Here is a 23754-nt window from a genome sequence, read left to right as displayed (position 1 = left end):
CAGCCATCCTTAATTGGTGATAACCAGCTCTTAAGTCAATTTTTGAAAAGATTGTAGAACCGCCCAGTTCATCTAGTAGATCTTCTACAATGGGGATAGGGAATTTATTCTTAACAGTGTGCTTGTTAAGATCCCTATAGTCTACACACAATCTCCAAGTCCCATCCTTCTTACCAACTAAGACCACTGGTGATGCAAAGGGGTTGCAGCTTGGTTGAACAATACCTTGTTCCAACATTTGTTGCACCAAATTCTCAATAATGTCCTTCTTAACAGAAGGATATCTGTAAGGTCTCTTGTTTATAGGTTCAGTACCATTATGCAACACAATTCTATGGTCAAATACTCCTCTAGATGGTGGCAGTTGAGTTGGTTCTGCAAATAATTCCCTAAATTCCTGTATGACTACCAAGATTCTAGGGTCTGTATTTGCCTCTTCTTTAGTCTCCAAAGCATATAATTCAGTACACATCGTAGGAACTACTTGAATCATGCATAGCTGAGACTGATTACCTAAATGTTTCTCCAATTTCCAGCATGAGCAGAAGTGATTTGCTTCCCTGCACCTCTGAGTAAATGCTTCTTCCCTTTGTACCAAAACTCCATAGTTAACTTGTTGAAATTCATCTTGATATCACCCAAATTTAACAGCCATTGGAACCTAAACACAACTCCACAAGACCCCAATGGTAATAGTAAGAAATCAGCAGCAAATTCAGCTCATTGCAGTAACCATGTGACATGGCACACCTTATCCACACTGATCATATTACCATTTGCTGCAGTAACCATTTGAGGTGTAGTTGACTTGGTAGCACATCCTAGAGTCTTTGCTAGCTCAGGATCCATGAAATTATGTGAACTGCCAGTGTCAACTAAAATATTCAGAGGTTTCTTGGAGTGATAACCTGTCACTCTAAGAGTCCTGAAACCTAGTGACCCATTTAATGCATGAACAGAAATCTCCATCTGTTCTAAAGGTTGATTCACTTCTACCATCTTCATTCCTACATCACCTATCAATTCCCCTTCTTGTTGGTTGTGTTCTTCCTCCAATTCCTCTACTTCTAGTAAGTAAAGTTGTTTTAAGTTTTTACACTTATGGCCTGGAGCATATTTTTCTGGACAAAAATAACACAGCCCTTGTGCTCTCTTATTATTCATTTCTTCTATGCTAAGCCTCCTTCTGGTGAACCCTTTTATTGCTTACAGAACTTTCAATTGTAGGTGTTGATAACAAAGGTTTACTTTGGAATTTATGATCACTACTTCTCTTATAACTAGGTCCAGAATTTGCTGTTGGATATGGAAACTGTTTATAGAACTTAGCTTGAGCAGTTAAGAATGCTTCTTGCATCCTAGCAGTTCTGTACAACTGAGATAAGGTGGTTGGATTTGTCAATTTCACAGCAAGGTTTAGTTCATCTTTGAGGCCTCCAATAAAGCAACTAATTGCATTTTCTTGAGAGAGATTTACCCTAGTCAACTTACTTTCAAAAATTGCTTGGTAATCTTTCACAGAACCAGTTTGCTTAATTTTCTTAATTTCTTCCATTGGGTCATCATAATCAGCCCCAAACCTTTCTACTAGTGCCATAACATATTCATTCCAGGTGGGAGGAGAAGTATATTGCCTGTACCTCATAAATGACTGATGCCACTGTATTGCTTCACCCTCCATGTGAATTGCAGCCAATCCCACTCTTTTGTCCATAGCAATGTTGTCAAAATCAAAGAATTGATCAACTTTGAACAACCAAGACTTCAGATCTTCCCCATCACCGCCTTAGATTTTTCCACAAATTGCATCTCTTCTTATGTGTAGACCACCATTGACGACGATTTTCCAGCCACTAGTTGCCCAGATGCTGGTTCAATTTCTCTGTCTGCGGCTTGATCATCATGTGCTGCAAGAATATAATGTTCTGGTCGAAAGAACTCTTTCAAATGTTCCACCAACTGGTTTTCAAAGTCCTCCAAAAGTTGATCATTGTAACCTAACCTAATTACACATAGAAACACCTTATATTCTCTATGTTCAACGTGACTGAACAAGAAACGTTCCTCGAGTGCTACTTCATTTATAGGAATGGATTTAATTAACACCAGAACTATAATAGAATGGACTGATGAAATATTGGAGACAAAGTGAGCAAATATTGGTGGATTCCCCAGCACTAGTCCAGAATAAAGTAATCCAATTCCAAGTACTCTTTTGATGTCTGAATTTTTTTCTAAGTCCCTAACGTAATCACTCACCTTGTTATTGCGCTCGAATTGGTATATGAGATTTTGAACATAGTGCCAAATCCCCATAATTATCACGAGCGCAAATGAAAATGCCAAAGGTAGAAAACCACCTTCCGTGAGTTTTGTCAGCTGAGCGGATAGATATGTAGATTCTATGGAAACGAACACCACGTAGAACAGGGCGATCCACCATATGCTGATTGTTACGTCCTGTATTTTTATACATTGGGACAACCCGGATTAACTATGATAATTTAAGGCCAAGACTATTCCGGGATTTGAAGTCGGGACTTTTGACCTTTGATTTTATTTTGAGACATAAGTTATATATGAAATTGTTGGCATTGAACATTTAGGAAAAATTGGGACCAGAATTCATAAAATTGGAATTTAACAAAATCTTGTGCAAAGGGGCATTGAGGTCGTGTATATGGAAATGGTCCCACACATTGTGTGGCAAATTTTAATTGGTCCAACACATTGTGTGGGCCAAAGGCAATGTAGATATTTTGTGGAAAGATGAACTCTTAAGTCATCTTCCACACTTTCAACACTTAGAAAGAATTAAGAGGAGTTGAAGAACAACTCCCCCTCTCTCTCGGCCAAAGTGGAGAAAAAAACCAAGACTATTTTTAGCCTTCCCAAAAATAATTCCTTGATACAAACCCACTATATTGAAGTCCCTAAGTAGCGTGGAAGAGTTGTTTGGGTCATCTAACCATTCATTGTGTCCAATTGCAAACCCTAGCCATTTGTGGTATTGAAGAAGAAAGGTAAGGTTTGCTCTTGTTCTATGTGTTGTGAACTCTTATTTCATGTTGTAGTATGTTAATATGGATGAAAATCATGAAATATGGTGTGATGAAGTTGGACCGTGTGTTTGGTGTTCTAGCCGTGTATATGGGTGTTGAATTGGATTGGTGAATTAATTCTTGTAGTATGTTAACTTGTTGTAGTGTGTAGAGTGACTAAGAATCACCATTATATGCTTGTGTAGTGGTAGATGAATATGGGTCATACTATATGCTAAAGGACACACTAATGTCGCTTAACGTTTTAATGGTTGTTGTGATGAATTTTATGTTGGAAATAAGAGTTAAATGTCCCAAATTGATATGGTGAGTGTTGCGGACTGATTTGGAGAACTTTGTGTTATATCCCGTATTTTTTTACGTCGGATTATTTGTAAGCTGAGGTGGGGCCCACACATCGAGATTTTTTTTGGACATCTGAAAAGTCATATGAATCACATATGTGAAGTTAAACACAACTCAAGAAGGACACTTGGGCCAAATCAAAGTGGAAGTCCTCCAAACGAATATTTTTAAGAAAACGTTTTCGGGTGATCTGACTTTTAGGGGCAAAAACGGTATTATAAGTTTGGAATTTGGAAAAATACCAAGAAATAGAAGTTGTAGATAATTGAATTAGCTTTCCAACCATAGGTCGTGGGTTCTTAGGTGACGTCGGTACAAGGAGATATGAACGTTTTAAGGTCGAAAGGTCAGTGGGCTAGGCCCAACTCGGGATCAACCGAATTGGCCCAAAAAAATAAAAAAGGAATTTAGGCCCAAAAGTGAGGGTGGCCGGCCATACCTGGCCCAACCCATGTCACTTAATTAATTTTTCATGTGATAAATAAGACTAGAAGGGATCATTAGTCTTAGAAACTTCAAGAAAATTTGAGAAAGAGAAAAACAACAAAAAGAAGAACAAAAGCTTAAAGGCCATACGGCCATAGCTTGCAAATTTTTGCCCTTTGAAATCTTTCTCCAAAAATTATTTTCTTGTGGTATTTCTACTAATTCAAGGGTCCTTTACAACTTGGTGTAATTATTTTGGAAGAAAGAGCACTTGTTTCTTCAAGTTGACAACTTGGTCAAGTGAAAAAAATTGTAGAAAAAGGTAAGAATTAATCTCTTTTTATTATGTTATGAAGGTTGGTTTATGTTGTAGTATGTAGAAATGAGTAGAATTTATGGAAATATGGAAGTTTACAAAGTGGGTGTGCATATATGTAAGTGGACATATATGTATATTGTTGTATAAATAGTATGAGTTGAATTTTATGTTGTATTCTAGTTGTGGTTATGGTGAAATTTATATTGGAAATGGAAGAAAATGGTTCAAGTTGGCATGGAAAATTATTGGAAATAGTTATAGGAAATTATGTGATTTTAATGAAGTTTTTATGTAATTATAGAAGTGGAGTTTTAAATGTGAATTATTATGTTAGTTGGTGAATTTGGAAGGATAATAGTCCATATTGGCATGAAAGATTGGTTGTTAAGTGGTTATGAGAAGTTTTGTGATTTTATGGTAGATTTATGTAATTATGAAAATGAAATTATTAAGGTGCAAATTATGATTATGGTTGATGAAATTGGAAGATGGAAATATGTTATGAATATGTAGATTGAAGATTAGAAGTTTTGGATGGATTATGGTTTTGGTGGAAAGTTTGTATATTTTGTATATCTTGTGAATATTTGGTAGAAACGATATGAAATGCTTCCGAATTATATTGTAATGATCTTGATTAGTAATGAATGTAAAAACATTGAGATTGGTTTGGAAATGTGAAGTTGGAATGAAAGCTATTGCATTATGTTGGAAAGAAGACTAGTTGTGTTATATTGTGTTTTGTAGTCATGGTTGTTGTCATTGTGTTGATAGTTTGGCCGGGTTGAATTCCCGGATTGTTGTTGATAAAAAATTGGCTAAGTTGAATTTTGGGGATGGTGTATTTATAGGGGAGATGCTGCCCAAATTTTTGTAGACAAGTATTGGTTAAGATTGAAATCTTAAAGCCTTACAATTAACATTTGGTAATTGTGACCAAATTGTAGATTTTGGCGAACTTGAAACTTGATTTTGGAGACGTGTATGAAGCGGAAAAGGTATGTAAGGCTTCACCCTTCCTTCTATGGCATGTCTTAAACGTAATAAGTTGGGTACGAGCCTCGGGGACAACTCTATTTCCCGGAATCCGCACTTAAAGTTTCCCCTTTTTCATTCAGTAGAATTGAATTAGAAATTGTGTAAAATATTGGAGAAACTTCCTAAACATCTAGAACTGACATAAATATGACCCGACTACCTTAAAACCCTCACAAGTAACGTCATGAAATAAAATGTACGTAAATTTGGTACGCCGCCTCATTTGACCCGAGGTGGGCCCATTGTTCCCGGATTTTCCCTATTGCTCCGTTTGACTTATTTTGGGAGTAGAATCCAAAGGAAACTTTTGATCCTCGTTTCGATTATCAAACGAAAAGTACTGTACCATTCTAATGGAAATATGTATATGTATATAAAATATGTATATGTATATAAGATATGTAAAAGTATATAAGACATGTATATGTATATAAGATATATATATGTTTATAAAATATGTACATGATATACGTATATGTATACGATGAAAGATCCAGAGCGCTATAGACGCTGATATATGTATATGATACACGTATATGTATATGATAAAAGATCCAGAGCGCTATAGTCGCTGATATACGTACATGATACCAGTATATGTATATGATAAAAGATTCAGAGCGCTATAGACGCTGATATATGTACATGATGTATGCATATGTATACGGGGAAGATGGGAATAAGGGCAGAGCGTTATACACGCATATCCACCTGATCAGTTGGCAATACATGACATGATATCGTCCCGGACGCGGGATGTGTATTTATGGCTAAATGGATCGGCTGCCGACGCCTCGGCAATATGACATGTTCTATTTTTATATATATATGAACAAGAAATGATTTTTAACGGAAAGCTAAGCTATGATATGATACGCTATGATACGCTATGCCATGATATGATACGCTACGACAAGCTATGCTATGATATGATAAGCTATGCTATGATATGACAAGTTACGCTATGGCATGATACACTATGACACACTATACTATGACATTGACATGATATAACACGATACGACATGCTGTAGTAAGACATGACATTACACGATATAATATGCCATGATAAGACACGATAGGATACGACCTGATATGCCACGATAGGATACGACCTGATATGCCACGATAGGATACGATAGGGCACGATAGGACACGATACGACAAGATACGACATAATATAAGTTCTATTTTCTACGTTCATGGAGGGGAAACGTTTTTAAAAGGGAAAGACAAGCCATGCATGATAGCCGCCCAAAAAGGGGCCTTCCTATGTACAGGTTACTTTCTTGCCTCGTTATATGTCCTGTGACTCCATGATATTATTAATCGCACTCTATGTTATTGCTTGCATTGTCTTCCATGCCTTACATACTCGGTACACTATTCGTACTGACGTCCCTTCTTGTGGACGCTGCGTTTCATGCCGCGCAGGTTAGCAGACAGGTGGACGTGATCCTTAGAAGCTCTACCAGCCGCACTTGACAGCGCTCCAGTTGTTCCGGAGCCTCACTCCAGCGGTACTATTTTATGCATATACATTCGGGCTTCGTAGCACCCCGGCCCTTTCTATGTATAAGTGTACTATGTCTAGAGGCTCGTAGACAGATACGTACAGTCAGTCAGGTACATATATATGTATAGTGTTTTGGCATGTTAATATTGTTGTACAAGGTAATAACGGAGTTTATTAGTTTATGTTCAAGGAAAAAGAATGGCTCGGTTTACACGGCTTGCTAAGAGGTACAGGTAATACGATAGATAAGGGGTGCTCGGTACAAGTATCGGGTACTCGTCACGGCCCCTAGTCGGGTCGTGACACTTTGTGCAATTAATGCAATCTTTATCTATGAGAACCATCAACATATGTATATGTGTAGTGTGGACGAATGTGGGCCACATAATATGTCGAAGATTGCATTAATATCTCTTAGCATTTTAATTGTCGTCGTTATGAATTCTAGTTTGGAAATGAGCATGTAATGACTCAAGATTAATGCTGAGATTTTGTGGGCTGATTTGAGGGTTATTGTGCGTTGATGTAATTTGTGTATTTTATGGAATAGATATCGTTATATTGTGAATTGTGATACAAAACATGAATTGAAAGTCGGAAGGTGGGCACAGTGGGGTTCTCGGTTTAGGGGGCTGTTTTCGGCCAACTTGGAGAAAAATTATTCGATTGTTGGAAAAATTATGTAAACTGTTAGAATGCCCTTGAATATTGTTAGTAAGGATTCGGGTTGATAATTGAATGTGTGAGCGATATCGCGGCTTGAATGTAAGCCGTTGAATTGAATAGTTGGAAAGTTGTTGAATGATGTAAAAGAGAGTTACTATTGTTATTTTATCTTTCGAATTGATTATCGATGTTGCTAGGTTGGTTATTGTGGTTGTTGTTGTTGATTTTGAGCGAGTTAAATTCTCGGGATGGCCTATTTACAGGGGAAATGCTGCCGAATGTTCAGTAGAATTTAGCGATAGTTTGGAACAAATAATTGCTTAAGTGCCTATGATTAATATTGGATATTCGTTGGCATATTTGTAGACCTTGGGGAGCCCGAGGCGTAGATTGGGATTAACTTTAGGTTGGCTATCTTGGAGGGCGTTCGAGGTATGTAAAGAAACCTTCCTTCTTTTGGCATGCCTTAGTTTTACATAGGCTAGATTAGAGCCTTAAGGGAATTCCAAATTCGAAATCCGAGCATAATATGATCCTTATATAATTATTGGCACTCTTATGCATGATTTGATAAGAATATGAACCATTATGTCTTCGAAATAATCGTTTTCCAAATGTTGCACAAAAAGTTTGTTTAGAGAATTTCATAACTTTTGAATGCCATATCTTTCGCATAAAGGCTCGGATTGTTCCAATATTTTTATAGGAGTTTGCATGATGTATAATGAGTATGGTTTCCATAGGCGGGCTCGACTCGGGTCAATACCCGTTCATGGGTCCCGCGACTTTCCTTTATGCGATTCGGAGAACTTTTGAAAGAATTTGGTATGACTATTATTCCGATTTCGAATATGATCATTTTTACTTATGTTTGAGTTTGTGATAATGATTTTGTGCATATGACTACTCACGATTCTACTCGTGCATTCTGTTATCCCTTCGCCGAGTCCCGGGCCGGTTATGTTGTCGTGCGCACTTTGATATACTCCGGAGTTATGCTATGCTTATGGTTCACCGAGCTACTCGCCAAAGAGGGTCGGGTTCCACTTATATATGATGTTATGGTGTGTATGGCGTTATGTTGTGTTATGATATGTGACGGGGGTTCGGAGGTTAGAAACCTTTCCGGTGTTATGCTGTGTTATGGCGCCATCGACGGGCGGGCGACCATATTCTTCTGTACCTTCTGCATGACTTACATATTTTTAAAGTAAACATTTGATACGTTGGATTTGTACATATTCTCTGTACTACTATTTCCTTTATGTCTCAGGTTTGCTTCTGTATATTCTGCTTTGCATACTCAGTACATATTTCGTACTGACCCCCTCTCTTCGGGGGCTGCGTTTCATGCCCGCAGGTACAAACGCACAGTTTGGTGATCCACCAGTCTAGGACACCCTCTTCTGCTATTTGGAGTGCTCTTCTCATTCCAGAGCCTACATTTTGGTATATATATTTTGTTCGCTGTGTATGTATATATATTTGATCAGGGGTACGGCGGGGCCCTGTCCCGCCATATGTTTTGACTGGTCTGTTTAGAGGTCTGTAGACGTATTTGTGGGTGTGTGCGCCTACTTTTGTTCAGATGCGATTGTATGATCCTATATGGTTATGGCAGCCTTGTCGGCGTGCATTCTGTATATGTTTTGGGCCGTTGTGCCATTTGATAGCCTTGCCGGCTTTTATATATATATATATATATATATATATATATATATATATATATATATATATATATATATATATATATATCCGCATACGGTTGCGTTGAGATGTGTTTGAACAGTTTGATATGGTTTGAGACGGCATAGAGTATTTATGGCCGTATATGCTATTTGTGTGTGATTTGATTGAATAAATACGTCAGGGCGCCCAACTAGGGCGCCAGTCACGGCCTACGGGGCTGGGTCGTGACAGAAGTGGTATCAAATCGGTGTGTTGTGCACCACATCTATAAACAGAAAGCTACAGGACATTTAGGGTGTTTCCTTTCTTTGAATCTTAGATCGTGCGATAGAGCTGTGCTATTAGGATGACTCTGTTATGATCAGTTGTTGTGTTTTGCTTTCAGTGATGCCTCCGAAAAAGGCAACGGCTGCCCAGAAGAAAAAGGCGGTGGTAGGAGAGACTAGCCGGGCTCGGAAGGGTACTCGGACCCTTGCTCAGATAATGCGTGATATTGCGCCCCGGCCAACAGACTCTGCTACGTCTTCATCATCGGAGGAGTCTGGAGCACCAGCCGCTGCCACTATGGATCAGGGGGTGGCTTCACCATTAGCTCCAGAGGCTCCAGCGGGCGCGCCTCCAGCTCCTCAGCCAGGGGCCGAGGATAGGACGTTGAGGGAGGTCGTACAGTTATTGACTACTTTGGTAGCGGGACAGGCTCGCAGACACGGGCTGAGGGATGATGATGATGATGACAGGCGAGATAGCCTGAGAGTTCGTGACTTTCTGACTTGCGGTCCCCCAGAGTTTTTCGGGCCTAAGCCCGAGGAGGACCCCCATGATTTTATTCGGGGGATGCGGCGTTCATTAAATTTGGTCAGGGCTTCAGAGACCGAGTCCGTTGAGTTGGCCTCGCACAGATTACGAGATATTGCTGCCAATTGGTATGAGTCTTGGGAGCTGTCCAGGGGTGAGAGTGCTTCCCCAGCTACTTGGGATGAGTTTGTGGCCGCTTTTCTCCGCCACTTTTTGCCCCCGGAGTTACGACGGGCGCGGGTTGATAGATTTTTACAGTTGCGGCAGGGAGGTCGGAGTATTCGTGAGTATAATTTGGAGTTCGATTCTCTGGCTCGATATGCACCTGCTATAGTGGCTGAGATGGCTGACCGGATGCACCGGTATGTGATAGGGCTGGACCGTTATCTAGTTGACGGCTGCATGGCGGTGGCATCGCAGACTGATATGGACATCGCCCGGTTACATGCCTATGCTCAGGGTATGGAGGACCGGCACAGAGAGGACCGGTCGGGCAGAGATCGTGACAGGAGGCCGCCCAAGAGGGCCAGGTCCGCGGGGTATTCTGGAGATTCTCGAGGCGGACAGCCTCAGCAGCAGTCGTCAAGCAGATATTTTCCTCCGTCAGGCCGGGGTACACAGTCAGCCAGTAGACGATTTGACAGTGCAGGACCATCTGGGGCCGGTCAGAGTTCCAGAGCATCAGGTTCACAGACAGCCAGTGGTTCCAGCCAGTCCAGACCACCCAGGCCCCGTTGTACTTATTGCGGGAAATCGCACCTAGGGGAGTGCTATCGAGCTACAGGAGCCTGTTTTTCTTGCGGACGTCAGGGCCATATTATGCGTGATTGTCCAATGGCGAGTGGTTCTGGCAGTACAGTTCAGCCGACGGGATCAGCCGCAGGTTCGTCTTCTACTCCCTCAGCTATGCGCCCTGCGGGGCGAGGTATACCGGCACAGGCGGGCCGCGGTCGAGGTCGTGTAGTGGTTCAGGTTCTAGCGGTCCATCGAACCGCATATATGCATTGGCTAGCCGCCAGGATCAGGAGGCTTCGCCAAATGTTGTTACAGGTACCTTACTGGTTTTCTCCCGATCTGTATATCACTTGGTCCGAGTGCACGATACTACAGCCGAGGCACCTACCTTGCAGTCAGTTCCGGTTGTCAATGAGTTTTCAGATGTATTCCCAGATGAGCTTCCGGGTCTTCCGCCGGAGCGAGAGATAGACTTTGCTATTGATTTGTTGCCAGATACGCAACCAATATCTATTCCTCCGTACAGAATGGCACCGGCATAATTAAAAGAATTGAAGGAGCAGTTGAAAGATTTATTGTATAAAGGCTTCATCAGACCCAGTACATCGCCCTGGGGAGCGCCGATATTATTTGTGAGGAAGAAAGACGGGTCACTGCGGATGTGTATTGACTACAGGCAATTAAATAAGGTGACCATAAAGAATAAATATCCACTCCCCCGGATTGATGATTTGTTTGATCAGTTGCAGGGTGCCAAATATTTCTCGAAGATAGATCTGCGTTCGGAGTATCACAAGGTACGGGTACGAGAGACAGATATTCCGAAGACTGCTTTCATGACCCGGTACGGGCATTATGAATTCAGAGTTATGTCTTTCGGGCTGATTAATGCTCCAGCGGTATTCATGGATTTGATGAATCGGGTATTTTGGCCTTTCCTTATTATGTTCGTGATTGTGTTTATTGACGATATATTGGTTTATTCACGATCAGCAGAGGAGCATTCGGATTATCTGAGAACAGTGCTGGGCACTCTCCGGCAACGGCAATTATATGCTAAATTTTCTAAATGTGAATTCTGGTTAACTTCCGTGGCATTCTTGGGGCATATAGTCGGAGCAGATGGTATTCAGGTTGATACGCAGAAAATTGAAGTTGTACAGAATTGGCCCAGGCCTACTACACCTACTGAGGTACGCAGCTTTTTGGGGTTGGCCGGTTATTACAGAAGGTTCGTAGAACATTTTCTTCTATTGCGGCGCCATTAACAAAGTTAACTCAGAAGGCAGCGAAATTTCAGTGGACTGATGCCTGTGAGCGCGGCTTTCAGATGTTGAAGGAAAAATTAATTACAGCTCCAGTTTTAGCTCTCCCAGAAGGGTCAGACGGGTATGTGGTTTATTGTGATGCCTCTGGTATGGGTTTGGGTTGTGTGTTGATGCAGCACGGTCGAGTCATAGCATATGCTTCCCAGCAGCTCAGACCGCACGAGAAGAATTATCCCACTCACGACCTGGAGTTAGCCGCGGTGATTCATGCTTTGAAGATTTGGCGGCATTACTTATATGGGGTCCACGTTGATATTTATACGGACCATAAGAGCCTCCAGTATATTTTCAGACAGAAAGAATTGAATTTGCGGCAGAGGCGGTGGTTAGAGTTGCTGAAAGATTATGATGTTGATATTCTATACCATCCAGGGAAAGCTAATGTCGTAGCAGATGCACTTAGCCGCAAGTCCATGGGCAGTTTGATCGATGTACAATCTGGTAAGAAAGAAATGGTTCGTGACATTCATCAGTTAGCTAGTCTTGGAGTCTGCTTGGCCGATTCTGGAAATACTGGGATTTCTGTTCGAGGAGTGGCCGAGTCCTCTATTCTGGGTGAGATAAAGCAGCGTCAGTATGAGGATCCTGTTCTGATGCAGTACAGAGATACAGTTCGTGACAAAGAGGAGACCCCGTTTGAGATTTCATCCGATGGAGTATTATTATACAGGGGCAGATTATGTGTACCTGACGTTGCGGGACTGCGACGACAGGTTATGGGTGAGGCACATCATGCCAGGTATTCTGTTCATCCAGGGTCGACGAAGATGTATCACGATCTGAGATGCCTGTATTGGTGGGACGGTATGAAAAAGGACATAGCAGAGTTCGTTGCCCAATGCCCAAATTGTCAGCAGGTGAAGATTGAGCATCAGAAACTCGGTGGGTTATTGCAGGAGATGGAGATACCAACGTGGAAGTGGGAGATAATTAATATGGATTTCATTGTAGGCTTGCCTCGCACTCCACGGAGGTACAACTCCATTTGGGTTATCGTCGATCGGCTGACAAAATCAGCCCACTTTCTTCCAGTTCGGACTACATACACAGCTGAAGATTATGCCAGGCTATATATTAAGGAGATTGTGAAACTGCACGGGGTCCCAGTGTCTGTTATCTCCGACAGAGGTGCCCAGTTTACAGCTAAATTCTGGAGATCATTTCAGGAGGGAATGGGGACCCAGGTGAGTCTGAGTACCGCATTTCACCCTCAGTCCGATGGACAGGCCGAGCGCACTATTCAGACATTAGAAGATATGTTGCGGGCCTGTGTTATTGATTTCAGAGGCAGCTGGGATGATCATTTTCCACTTGTTGAGTTTGCTTATAACAACAGCTACCACTCCAATATTCAGATGGCACCCTATGAGGCTTTGTATGGCAGGAAATGCATATCTCCGATCGGTTGGTTTGATGTGGGTGAGATTCAGTTAATTGGTCCAGATGTGGTCCAGCAGGCGGTCGATAAAGTGAAACTGATTCGAAAGCGACTATTAGCGGCCCAGAGTCGACAGAAATCTTATGCTGATAAACGACGTCGACCGTTAGAGTTTCAGATTGGCGATTGGGTGTTCTTGAAAGTGTCACCTATGAAAGGTGTCATGAGATTTGGCAAGAAAGGAAAGCTCAGTCCGAGATATATTGGGCCTTATCTGATTATTCGTAGAATAGGCAAGGTGGCCTATGAATTGGATCTGCCAGCTGACTTGGGAGCGGTTCACCCGGTATTCCATGTTTCTATGCTTCGTAAATGTATTGGTGACCCTTCCAGAATCTTTCCTACAAGTGATGTGCAGGTTACAGAGGAGCTATCTTATGAAGAGCAACCAATAGCCATATTGGATCGTCAGGTAAGAAAGTTGCGGAATAAAGAGGTGGCTTCCGTTAAGGTGCTGTGGCAGAATAATAACCGGGAAGAAATGACCTGGGAGGCTGAGGAGCAGATGAAGAAAAAGTATCCTTGCCTATTTCCGGCACCTTCAGGTAATCCAAGTTCTTTGTTTGCCTATGTTGATTTGTGAATGAATTGTATATGATGACTATAAAAGAAACTCCCCCGAATTTGAGTAAGATCCGTAGCATTAAATCCAACATTCGAGGACGAATGTTCTTAAGGGGGAGAGGATGTTACGTTCCATATTTTTATACATTGGGACAACCCGGATTAACTATGACAATTTAAGGCCAAGACTATTCCGGGATTTGAAGTCGGGACTTTTGACCTTTGATTTTATTTTGAGACATAAGTTATATATGAAATTGTTGGCATTGAACATTTAGGAAAAATTGGGACCACAATTCATAAAATTGGAATTTAAAAAAATCTTGTGCAAAGGGGCATTGAGGCCGTGTATATGGAAATGGTCCCACACATTGTGTGGCCAATTTTAATTGGTCCAACACATTGTGTGGGCCAAAGGCAATGTAGATATTTTGTGGACTTAAAAGATGAACTCTTAAGTCATCTTCCACACTTTCAACACTTAGAAAAAATTAAGAGGAGTTGAAGAACAACTCCCCCTCTCTCTCGGCCAAAGTGGAGAAAAAAACCAAGACCATTTTTAGCCTTCCCAAAAATAATTCCTTGATACAAACCCACTATATTGAAGTCCCTAAGTAGCGTGGAAGAGTTGTTTGGGTCATCTAATCATTCATTGTGTCCAATTGCAAACCCTAGCCATTTGTGGTATTGAAGAAGAAAGGTAAGTTTTGCTCTTGTTCTATGTGTTGTGAACTCTTATTTCATGTTGTAGTATGTTAATATGGATGAAAATCATGAAATATGGTGTGATGAAGTTGGACCGTGTGTTTGGTGTTCTAGCCGTGTATATGGGTGTTGAATTGGATTGATGAATTAATTCTTGTAGTATGTTAACTTGTTGTAGTGTGTAGAGTGACTAAGAATCACCATTATATGCTTGTGTAGTGGTAGATGAATATGGGTCATACTATATGCTAAAGGACACACTGATGTCGCTTAACGTTTTAATGGTTGTTGTGATGACTTTTATGTTGGAAATAAGAGTTAAATGTCCCAAATTGATATGGTGAGTGTTGCGGACTGATTTGGAGAACTTTGTGCAATTAATGCAATCTTTATCTATGAGAACCATCAACATATGTATATGTGTAGTGTGGACGAATGTGGGCCACATAATATGTCGAAGATCGCATTAATATCGCTTAGCATTTTAATTGTCGTCGTTATGAATTCTAGTTTGGAAATGAGCATGTAATGACTCAAGATTAATGCTGAGATTTTGTGGGCTGATTTGAGGGTTATTGTGCGTTGATGTAATTTGTGTATTTTATGGAATTGATATCGTTATATTGTGAATTGTGATACAAAACATGAATTGAAAGTCGGAAGGTGGGCACAGTGGGGTTCTCGGTTTAGGGGGCTGTTTTCGGCCAACTTGGAGAAAAATTATTCGATTGTTGGAAAAATTATGTAAACTGTTAGAATGCCCTTGAATATTGTTAGTAAGGATTCGGGTTGATAATTGAATGTGTGAGCGATATCGTGGCTTGAATGTAAGTCGTTGAATTGAATAGTTGGAAAGTTGTTGAATGATGTAAAAGAGAGTTACTATTGTTATTTTGTCTTTCGAATTGATTATCGATGTTGCTAGGTTGGTTATTGTGGTTGTTGTTGTTGATTTTGAGCGAGTTAAATTCTCGGGATGGCCTATTTACAGGGGAAATGCTGCCGAATTTTCTGTAGAATTTAGCTATAGTTTGGAACAAATAATTGCTTAAGTGCCTATGTTTAATATTGGATATTCGTTGGCATATTTGTAGACCTTGGGGAACCCGAGGCGTAGATTGGTATTAACTTTAGGTTGGCTATCTTGAAGGGCGTTCGAGGTATGTAAAGCAACCTTCCTTCTTTTGGCATGCCTTAGTTTTACATAGGCTAGATTAGAGCCTTAAGGGATTTCCAAATTCGAAATCCGAGCATGATATGATCCTTATATAATTCTTGGCACTCTTATGCAAGATTTAATAAGAATATGAACCATTATGTCTTCGAAATAATCGTTTTCCAAATGTTGCACAAAAAGTTTGTTTAGAGAATTTCATAACTTTTGAATGCCATATCTTTCGCATAAAGGCTCGGATTGTTCCAATATTTTTATAGGAGTTTGCATGATGTATAATGAGTATGGTTTCCATAGGCGGGCCCGACTCGGGTCAATACCCGTTCGTGGGTCCCGCGACTTTCCTTTATGCGATTCGGAGAACTTTTGAAAGAATTTGGTATGACTATTATTCCGATTTCGAATATGATCATTTTTACTTATGTTTGAGTTTGTGATAATGATTTTGTGCATATGAATACTCACGATTCTACTCGTGCATTCTGTTATCCCTTCGCCGAGTCCCGGGCCGGTTATGTTGTCGTGCGCACTTTGATATACTCCGGAGTTATGCTGTGCTTATGGTTCACCGAGCTACTCGCCAAAGAGGGTCGGGTTCCACTTATATATGATGTTATGGTGTGTATGGTGTTATGCTGTGTTATGATATGTGACGGGGGTTCGGAGGTTAGAAACCTTTCCGGTGTTATGCTGTGTTATGGCGCCATCCACGGGCGGGCGACCATATTCTTCTGAACCTTCTACATGACTTACATATTTTTAAAGTAAACATTTTGATACGTTGGATTTGTACATATTCTCTGTACTACTATTTCGTTTATGTCTCAGGTTTGCTTCTGTATATTCTGCTTTGCATACTCAGTACATATTTCGTACTGACCCCCTCTCTTCGGGGGCTGGGTTTCATGCCCGCAGGTACAGACGCACAGTTTGGTGATCCACCAGTCTAGGACACCCTCTTCTGCTATTTGGAGTGCTCTTCTCATTCCAGAGCCTACATTTTGGTATATATATTTTGTTCGCTGTGTATGTATATATATTTGATCAGGGGTACGGCGGGGCCCTGTCCCGCCATATGTTTTGACTGGTCTGTTTAGAGGTCTGTAGACGTATTTGTGGGTGTGTGCGCCTACTTTTGTTCAGATGCGATTGTATGATCCTATATGGTTATGGCAGCCTTGTCGGCGTGCATTCTGTATATGTTTTGGGCCGTTGTGTTGAGATGTGTTTGAACAGTTTGATATGGTTTGAGACGGCATAGAGTATTTATGGCCGTATATGCTATTTGTGTGTGATTTGATTGAATAAATACGTCAGGGTACCCAACTAGGGCGCCAGTCACGGCCTACGGGGCTGGGTCGTGACAGTGATTTTCCATACAACAAGCATTATTAACGTCACCATATTTGTGGTTATTATCTCTGCAGTAACCACAGCAATTCCATAAGCGTGTCCCAATTTTTCTGTGGTTTTGAAGCTGAGAGTAACTAGAACACAAGCAACCATGAGGGAGTAATTGAGTTCAGGAATGTAAACTTGACCCTCATATTTGGCTGATGTGTGAATTACCTTCACCCTCGGGAAACAATGTAAATCTTGGGCCTGATCCACAATAGAAAAGGTTCCCGATATCATCGCCTGACTTGCGATAATGGCAGCAGCGACAGCCACTACAAATGTTGGCCAGTAAAGTGGATCTGTAAGTAGCACCAATAAACCAATTATGTGTGGTCTTAAACACGACATAACATTTATGTGATAGTAAAAGTTTCTCATTAAGAGTAAAATGAAAAGTTTAAAAGTTAAAGTTTCCGATTTGGAATTCTAGTATTCTATTAGGAATGGACTAATAAGGAAACATGTCACATAAACTGAAATAGAGGGATTTAACTGCTTCTAACTTGGAAAATAGAGTAAATAAGTTGTTGTAACCACACTGATAGTATAAATCTTTTTCACACTGTCAGGGTATAGAACTTGCACCAGTTTGTATATAAAATGTTTTCTTCTGGTACTTACTTAATATTGGTCTGTTATATATATATATATATATATATATACTGTTCCTTCTATTCCCAAGATTTCTTCAATGTCAACTTTATTAAACTTATAGGGTTAACAAATTGTTACAGTTAAGGAATATGATATTAAGGGGGGGGGGGGGGGGGGGTTGAGACTTGCCTGGAATTGATTCATAGAAAGTATTGCCCACATTTTCAGGAAATTCTGAGAGGTAAGCAGCTTGCCCAATGTAAGCACAGTGGCGGACCCAGAATTTATTACAAGCGGGTTCAGTTTGAGACTAAGACTGAACCACCACGATGATCATTCGTAAGAGCGGCAGTAAACGCGCCAACCGAACTTATTTTTACGTTCATATAGTAGCCTCAAACGTCATTTGAAACTATTTTTTTTCTTTTTCAAATGACTTGGATAAAAGTTCAACAAAAATCTATTTATTTTAACAATTTATCTACTAAAGGTCATAATTTTTTTTTTAAAATTTGAACAAGTATTATTTTAATAAACTATTATACGTAACAATTTGGCAAACAAAATAACTCTCCTCGCTTGTGTAAACAAATCTATATATAATATAAAGCTAGGCATAGACAAGGTGATGTGGCACCTCTCTATGACTAGCATTCACAATTATCTTTTTTCTCCTTTTTTTGGCATTTGTTGGGTTTTCTCCTCATTTTTTATTCAATTATTCACTCTTGATCTCATTAAAAAAATAGCAAGGTTTAATTGCAGCTCTTTAACAGCAGTAATTAGTAATATAAACAAAGAAAGAGACAAAACGTACAATTTTCAAAATCATTTTATGACCCCGCCGTTTCAAATCAAAACCAGCTATTAAATTGTACATTGATTTTTATAGAGAAAGTGCCACTTTCTTAGGAGTAACAGTGAAGGTATATCAACAGACCCTTCTTTTCTTCCTTTTAGGAGTAAAGAACATGTACACTATATAAACAAACATTGTCGCACAAACTAGATGAACAATACGTGGAAGAGAGCCTCACAAGCAATAATATTATGATGACAGAGGCCGTGTGATAGAGGCGAAACAGCGGAGGTTTAGCAACGATTGGTTATCCCGCATGACATTTTGGTAATCTTAGTGTCAGTGTTGTTGCATGTAATAAATAATATGAATGTGTAAATTCGGGTCTTGCAAGTCAATCTTTTCTCTCTATACTCTCATATACTCTCTTTAATTACTCTTTCAGTCAAAATTTTAACTATGATGGCTCTAATTTTGTTCCTCTGGGTTTTATCTGGAAGAAGGTAGTGAAAGTTGTGATCGGCAAAGATGTATTTTCTTAGATGAATACTTTTAAGATATTTAGCATGCAGAGAATAAGAAATTCTCCTATAAGTAGCGGGTCATAAGGATGGAGGAGAAAGGAAATAAAGAGAGAAAGAGAGAAAAAAAAAATAGGAAAAGAAATCAAAAGATATTTCTAATTAGTAGAGCAAATATAAATTTATGCATTTGCAGTATCTAACTTGCGATTTGTGAATGAATACTTAAAACAAGTAAGTTATACAATTTAGAATCGATAAAATTCATATCTTATATTCTTTGTCTATACATTGAAACAAAAAGAATCTATAAAAGTCTATCTTTGAAATAGGCTTTTCATATTTCACTTTAAATTGTTATAGTTTAGGCTACACGTAAATATTTTTTGATTGGGTATAATCAGTATAGAATCGTAAATATCAAATGAAGTAATTCACAATAACATCTTTCTAAATTGTTTATTCATGTAAATAAAAAGTCTCGGGAAATTTCCTATATCTTGTATAGATTGTTTCTTTTTTCTTGTGCTTAATTTATAAAAATTAAATTGGAATTTCTAAAGAATTCTTTAGGTGACCTAAAACACTTAACTAAATTTATTTTTGTTAGGTGACGGTTCCAAATCAGAATACCGGTAGCATTGTTTCCTTTGTTTGTATTATATAAAATTAAAAATGATGCTTGTATAGTTTGAAGGGTAAAATTGACTTTTAAAAATATTAGAAGGTAATATTAGTATAGAATTTTAAGATTTCAAGAAAAGGTATACAATATATACAGGTTTTATATCCAAGAACATTATGTATGTAAATATATGATACGCAATTACACTTGGGATAAATATTAAAGAATTAATTGTCTATGGTAACCAAATATTTATTTATAAAATAAAATTGAAGATCCAAGAATCATGTCAAAAGTTTATGAATTGAAGGAAGAGCTATTTTTTTTATTTTTTTATGATCAGAACAAAATAACAATCAATAGGAGTATTATATACAATTCAAGGTCTCAAATGATCTCTAAAATTATATTTGAATACATTAAAATTTTCATTTCATAAATAAGAAATTTCTCATGTCGCGCGAAGCGCGGACAAATTCTCTAGTGAGTTATATAAACGAACCTCAAAAGAGTTATAAACCAAGATAGACTTCAGAAGACAAACTTAACAAAACAAACATTTAAACCAAAATGACCTTTCAAATTAAATAGCTGCTTCAAAATAGTTCTATATATACAATAAAACAAACATTATAGACTTATAGTATAAACCAAAATAAACTAAACTATAAACAACTAATATACTTGAAGATACTTTTGAATTTCGCAACAAAGTCTGGTTCGTGTATGCTGATTGTCTTCATAAAAGATACTCTTTCCGTCTCAATTTATGTGACACCGTTTGACTTGACCCAAAATTAAAAATAAAGGAAGACTTTTAAAATTTGTGATCTAAAACAAACCTTAAACATTTGTGTGGCTGTAAATCATTTCATTAAGGGTAAAAAGGGAATTAAAGTTATGTTATTTCTAATTATAGAAATGTGATATTTTTTTGATAGACTAAAAAGGAAAGTGTGCCACATAAATTGAGACAGGACGAATAATTGCTAATGAAAAAGGGAGGGAAATGTTCAAGGGAAAAAAAAAAAAAAGGGAAGACAAAAAGTCAGCCAAGAAATAAAATTATGAAACTATGCCCTCTCCAGTTCCAGTTTGAAAGACAGATGAGTAATGTAGATGGTTTCTTTCCCTTAAAAGAGAGGGAGGTCATACAAAAGAGGTATAGAAAGAATTAAGAAAAATGATCGAATCGAGTTTCGAACGCCAGACGTCAACTAAAATTGAATCCACTTGAACCACTGCGCCACAATCTTCAGTTTGGCAAGAGGGTTCAATTTTTATTTACTTAATCATATTTTTGGTTCTCTACGGATATTCACATATACAAAAATGTAAAATATTTTGATGAAGTGGGTTCAATTGAATCCGCTTGCAACCACGTAGGTCCGCCCCTGTGTAAGCAGATAGGATAGATGGAAATACGAGGCAACTGAAGCTTATCTGCATTACATATATACAAATGTGAGTCCATTATAGACAGTATTTGAAAGCACATATTTATTATTTTATACTTGTATAAAACTAGAAAACATCACGTTATTTTCAGCAGGTGGGGCAAAGAAAAAATGATGAACAGAACTTACTTGAATAGACCGCACACTGAAGTGACCCAAATCAGCAAACATAGGAAAACTCCGAACCTATATATATAGTTTCAAAAAAGAGTCTTTCAACACAGACGAGAAAAATAATACTAGTATATTCACAGTTTCAGTATGTATAAATTAGATCCGAACCTGTAATGCAGAGGAAAACTCCACCAAGAGAAATCCATCCTTTTTTACCATTTCTTTTGAAGTAGTAAAAAATGTATATGGGATTAAAGGCACGTAAGACGCCCACGTCATACTTGAACAAGTTGTAGAGACCGATGCCACTTATAAACAGAAACCAAATGCATATGGCTGGAGCAAATGTATATCCCACCTTGTCTGTACCCAAACGTTGAACACAGAAAAGGGCTACAAGTATTGCAATGGAAACACCCACAGCAGCCTCTGCACCAAAAAATCTTTATCCATTAGCATCCCATTATACTACAAAAAGATTATGTAAATGTGATGACAAGAAAATCCTGAAAAACTTGTTGTTACAAAAGATGGGCATTGCAAAATTTTGTAACGGATTATCACCTTGGCCTAGTGGCTTTATTCCACTTACGGTGGAGAGAACTGCATGAGAAAGCACCACATTAAACAAAAGTACTGTTGATATAATATAGCTTAAAATGATAATAAATCTATTGAGTACGATGGAGTATATGTTTAATATGTATTTAACTAGTGACCTGAGATGCAAGGAGTGAGAACTCCATCGCCAATGACCATAGAAGTTCCGAGGATGGCTATGAAGACTAGAAATATTTTTGCAAATTTACTGTGCTCTAACTTATGCATGATCTTCTGAGCTCGTTTAAATTGATTTGATTGTCCGTCTAGACTGTAGTGCGAAATCTTTGTGTCGTCTGGCTGCTGGTTTGGGATGAGACTCACTTTTGCATATCGACATATTAGGGAATACAATGCAAATGCTCCCCCTGCATGCGAGCGTACCAAATTAATTAATGCCTCTGTATTATTTTCCACTGGTCTCTGTATTATTTTCTACTGGTCATTGACTGAACGCCAAATTTAGGTAAGAAAGCAAAAGTTTGGTTTAAGTAAAACAACACATACGAAGTAATACTTACCATTGTCATTGTCGTTGGCCATAAGACAACGAAGACATATTTTGTCATAGGTACGAGGACTATGGTATATATGATGAGGGAGAATACCCCAAGAATGTCATCCCCATGTCCAATTTTACCATCAGTGAATGTACTTTGAAAAACATAGAGAGGAGAAGTCCCTATGTCTCCGTAGATAACTCCTACTGACTGAAATGCTAAACTCAGTATTGTCCTCCAATCAGCCTGCATACAGAAGCAAATACCCATTACAGTCATGTCATGGTAGTATCGATGTATATTAAGTTAATTATGCAATACAGTCATGTCTCAGTAGTATCGACATATATTCGTTAAATCCATATATACCTTAGACGCTTGTCTTGCTGAAGGGAAAGAAACTTTTCCAGCTTCCAAGTTGAGGGAGTCGACAATAACTGAGCTTGCCATTTTCTTTGCCTTTGCCAATCCCCACATTTGCTCTTTATCTAGAACTTGACTACCAGCTCAATTCCCTTTTGTCCCAAACATTTTGTAGTTAGCAGCAATTATTATATCCCGATTTAGTTGTCATGTATACTAGAAATAGTTATTCCAAGATTTTTGTCATTCTAGAAAATCAAGAAAAGGCTAATTATCTTTTTTCAACTTTACCCTTAGCATTAGTTGTTCTAGAAAGTAAAAGAAATTGATTACTTAAGTTTAAAGTTTACCCACACATGCCCCGCGCCAAATAGTAATTTTTGTTTTCAACCCTGCTTAATTTTTTTTTTTTTTTTTTGAGTAATGACAAATTTTAATGATCCATTTATCTGTTTTTCACTCAACATCTTGAACTAATAGTTATGCTATTTATAAAACAGTTTAGGACTAAACTCACCTTAGAAATACTGATTTGACAACTTCTAGTACTCAATTTCAATTTTTCTGGTCATAAGAGCAGAAAAAATAGATTCAAAATCAGAAAAGAAGGGAGTAAACTTGCATCTGGAATCAACATGGTTCTAGTACAAGACAGACAATTTTATTCCCAAATCTAACTTGATTTAAATTTTTTCTTCACTGGCAAAAATGTAAGAGTTGGTGTGTGATTTTTTAATACGTTAGAAAGTAAAATTCCTAGTGCCGATTGTTAATCTACGACCAAATAATTTATAAAAATGAGAATGTTTGACTTAATTTAGCAATTGGTAGATACCTCTTTGTCTTTTGTTAGAGTTGACCAACATTACTATTAATAAGATAACACAATAATTGTACCTCAATATAACGTGAAGTCTACATTGTATTACCCAAAAGAAAAAGAAGACCAGACAAAAGAATAATTTATACAGCAATGTTGTAAC

General features: G+C 38.7%; 1 pseudogene; it reads right to left on the bottom strand.

The window, feature by feature from the left end:
* Window positions 1–1501: 1501 nt before the first annotated feature.
* On the bottom strand, window positions 1502–22885 carry LOC132637881 (potassium transporter 5-like; annotated as a pseudogene).
* Between the last annotated feature and the right edge of the window lie 869 nt (window positions 22886–23754).

The sequence above is a fragment of the Lycium barbarum genome, chromosome 4, assembly GCF_019175385.1.
Source record: "Lycium barbarum isolate Lr01 chromosome 4, ASM1917538v2, whole genome shotgun sequence".
In the NCBI taxonomy this organism is placed as follows: Eukaryota; Viridiplantae; Streptophyta; class Magnoliopsida; order Solanales; family Solanaceae; genus Lycium; species Lycium barbarum.
This window is presented reverse-complemented; position numbering and strand designations above follow the sequence as displayed.